Raw genomic sequence first — 4,138 nt, 5'->3', positions numbered from 1 at the left:
AGACCTTGGGAGCTGGGCAGCAGGAGGAAGTGGGACCTTGAAGAAATTCTCCTGATTCCTTCAATAATCCAAGCAGAAAGGGAAGCCAGAGGAGCAGAGAGGGAGGGAGAAGGTGAGCTTTCCAAAGTACTGAGAGGAGGTGAAAAGTCCTTGAGGTCCTGAAAGCAAGAGTAATCTGGAGAAATGTCTGCTGCAGGCTTTGTGGTTACAACTCGAAGGCATTCAGGGTGTGTGCGTGTTTTTCTCATTACGCCCTGCGCCGTGCAAGGGTAGGCATGGAGTAGGCTGGCTTTATCTGACCTCAGTTGTGGTTTTGCGAGATGTCACATATTGTGCAGAATGGGAGAAGGGCAAGGGAGAAGAGCATGGCTGTGACCAACCACAGAAAGAGAGGAACGTGGTAGAATCAACAGTTTTAGTTCCCAAGGAGGCAGAGGGTGGTGCCGTGGGAAAGAGTGGTGGTCAGAAATGCTGGAACTTGAGATGCGCATGGGAGCGGTCGTCAGCGAGGCCAGGCCGGGGCCCGACCATGCATGCAGCGTCCTAAGAGGAAGACTGGAGTCCGTGTTGGGCACCAAGGAAAGGCACCCTGTTGGTGGAGGAGGAGATGTGGGAGATGCACGGCCAGGACCTGCGAGGTGCAGAGAGCACACAGGGCGTTAGGGACTGGGGTGGGAGGCACGGCTCATCCAGAGCCCTGAGGGTTTAGATCACAGAGCTGGTGGGTCATCCGGAGCCCAGCCTTCCAGAGGATAACACAAACATTGGCAAAAAGACATCATGAATGCTTATAAGGGAATGTTTATGTCCCCTTTTCCCCTCTGTTAACAAAGGCCTTGGGCGGGGGGGGGGGGGGGGGGGGGGGCTCTGTATGAGCCACAGTCTCTTGGTCCTTCCAGGAAAGAAGCCTTACTCAAAGCCCTTACTCCACATACAGGCTCTGCATGCGTGTTGTGCAGAATTTAAAGAAGATGCTGTGCTTAAAAAAAATACCCAGTCCCCTGCCTCAAGATCCTTGCATCTACTAACATAAATAGGACAATTACACAAATGCTTCTACACAAGACAATTATTGCACATTCCTTACAAGAGGTTAACACACAGTATTAGGAAGTTTCAAAAAAGGACGAAAGCACAGTCATTAGCAAGAAGTCAGAAGCACTCGTGAGAAAAGTGGCATGGGAGCTCCAGCTTAGAAGATGCTTTGGATTTGGATGGACAGGGACAGGGAGCCGGTAGGCAGGGAAGGAACAAATTCTAGGAGACCCACCCTGACGTTTGTCTAGATGCCCCACCCTGCTGGCTGCACCCTGCTGTCTGCATCTCCAGGGATGCCAACTGGGACGCAGGCTCATGTCATCTTTGTCCACCATCCCTGGAGCATTAACTTGGTTTTTGCATCACTGACCCTTCGTGTTCTCAAGACGACCGCCCTACCCGAGGCGCCGTGTCCACCGAGCAGCTGGGGGAAAGGGAGGGCAGCAGGGATGGGATCGTCACAGAGATGTAACTTTCCAGTAAGGAGAGCAAAGAGCACCCCACGCTCCCCCACCAGGCTCCCATCGTCGGCCACGACTGCGTGCGGTAGGCAGTCCGTGATGCGAGGGGGCCGTTCAACTGGTCACGTGGCCTCCAAGGTGTAGGAAAGCCAGAGAAGGAGCGATGGGAAGGGCTGTGGTGGGAGTCAAGCAGGGTGTCTGGCACCACCCCAACCTAAGGAGTTGCGACCCGGGGTGTCGCTCGGCGGGCAGCGGCACAGTGTCAGCAAGAGTGAGGCTGTGTTTTGGAAACACGTGGCTAGCAACAGGAGTGGGGGAGGTTGGGGTGCTGATGGATGGGAGGCCAGGAGATCAGCTGGGCTTGCCGTGTGGACCAGGTAAGAAACGGCGGGGCTCAGGGTTAGCGGCTAGACAGGGAAGCCGGAGAAGCATCTGGATTCAGGATGGAAAACCCCTTACCCACCAGATGTTTGCAAGCTGTGCCTGAGCTTGGCTAGAAGGAATAAAACAGGACAGTCCGGGCCAGTGGACGCCCAGCATCAGCTTTTCCTGTGCCATGCCAGGAACCTTGGCCCACCGAATAAGTTAACGTTGGACCCGGCCTTCAGCACTTGATAGCTAATTCCCTCCTTGACCACAGCACAGAACTGTCCTTTTCATTTTAAAAATCAAAAAGAGGGCGGAACTTTCCAGAACGCTCGGTGAGACGCGGAGCAGCGGCGGCTGCCCGAGCTGCGCCCAGCAACGCGCCCCTTCCCGCTCCCCCACACCGGCCTCGGCCCTCTCACCGGCTGTAGAAAATGGTGAAAGAAACCACTTACTATGATGTTTTAGGGGTCAAACCCAATGCCACCCAAGAGGAATTGAAAAAGGCCTACAGGAAACTGGCCTTGAAGTACCACCCTGATAAGAATCCAAATGAAGGAGAGAAGTTTAAACAGATTTCTCAAGCTTACGAAGTACTCTCTGATGCAAAGAAAAGGGAATTATATGACAAAGGAGGAGAACAGGCAATTGAAGAAGGTGGAGCTGGTGGTGGTTTTGGCTCCCCCATGGACATCTTTGATATGTTTTTTGGAGGAGGAGGAAGGATGCAGAGAGAAAGGAGAGGTAAAAATGTTATGCATCAGCTCTCAGTCACCTTAGAAGATTTATATAATGGTGCAACACGAAAACTAGCTCTGCAAAAGAATGGGATTTGCGATAAATGTGAAGGCCGAGGTGGTAAGAAAGGAGCAGTCGAATGTTGTCCCAATTGCTGAGGTACTGGAAGGCAAATAAGAATTCATCAGATAGGACCTGGAATGGTTCAGCAAATTCCGTCTGTGTGCATGGAGTGCCAGGGCCATGGGGAACGGATCAGTCCCAAAGACAGAGGTAAAAGCTGCAATGGGAGGAAGATAGTTCGAGAGAAGAAGATTCTAGAAGTTCATATTGACAAAGCCATGAAGGACGGCCAGAAGACAACATTCCATGGTGAAGGAGACCAAGAACCAGGACTGGAACCAGGAGATATTATCATTGTTTTAGATCAGAAGGACCATGCTGTTTTTATTACTCGGCGAGGAGAAGACCTCTTCATGTGTATGGACATACAGCTGGTTGAAGCACTGTGTGGCTTTCAAAAGCCAGTATCTACTCTTGACAACCGAACCATCGTCATCACCTCTCACCCAGGTCAAATTGTCAAGCATGGAGATATCAAGTGTGTGCTAAATGAAGGCATGCCAATTTATCGTAGACCATATGAGAAGGGTCGCCTTATCATTGAATTTAAGGTAAACTTTCCTGAGAATGGTTTTCTCTCTCCTGATAAACTTTCTTTGCTGGAAAAACTCCTACCTGAGAGGAAGGAAGTAGAAGAGACTGATGAAATGGACCAGGTAGAACTGGTGGACTTTGATCCAAATCAGGAAAGACGGCGCCATTACAATGGGGAAGCCTATGAGGATGATGAACATCATCCCAGGGGTGGTGTTCAGTGTCAGACCTCTTAATGGGGCCAGTGAAAAACACTGCTGGCATTTTATATGCAGTAGTGAATGAGTGAAGGACTATAATCATAGCTCACTACTTGCTATTGTTTTTGTTTTAATATTCAACTATAGTAGCGTTTTAAATGAAGAATAAACTCAAATATAAAAAAAAAAAATCAAAAAGAGAAAGCTCAGGGAGATGGGTCAAGAGAAGGAGGCAACAGTGCAACCCGGTCAGGAACCCAGGTGTCTGGGAGGCTGGCCCGAGGGCTTCAGACGGCTTCCTGGGGGACACACGTGTGGACGCACCCACGGGGCATCCCTGTGGTTGGATGGAGGAGAACAGTAACCCGAGCTCAAGGACCAGGGCAGTGGTCCACGGTCATGGGGTAGGTAACAGCCCCAGGGTCAGGGGTTTCAGTGACCATCACTGCCTGGCTTATTTCTCACAGGTGAAAATCTAAGCCCTTAGGTGTGCTTGTGAAGCTGCAAGCTTGGTATTCTTCTTCAGGACGAGCTCCCCAAACCCAGACTGACCCCACTGGAGAGAAACATCTAGGCTCAGAGCAAACGGCCCCTGGGGCCTTTCTCAGCATCCCGCGGGCACGCCTCCTGCGTGGTCCAGGCCCCCCGACCCCTCACTCCTGACAGAGGATCTGGGAT

At 51.4% G+C, this 4,138-nt stretch overlaps 1 pseudogene; it reads left to right on the top strand.

The window, feature by feature from the left end:
* The first annotated feature begins 2,184 nt into the window (after positions 1-2,184).
* Positions 2,185-3,513, top strand: LOC113922512 (annotated as a pseudogene).
* Positions 3,514-4,138: the final 625 nt, after the last annotated feature.

This window comes from Zalophus californianus, chromosome 9 (assembly GCF_009762305.2).
Source record: "Zalophus californianus isolate mZalCal1 chromosome 9, mZalCal1.pri.v2, whole genome shotgun sequence".
Classification (NCBI taxonomy): domain Eukaryota; kingdom Metazoa; phylum Chordata; class Mammalia; order Carnivora; family Otariidae; genus Zalophus; species Zalophus californianus.
The sequence above is the reverse complement of the archived record's forward strand: the minus strand, read 5'-3'. Positions and strand labels throughout refer to the sequence as shown.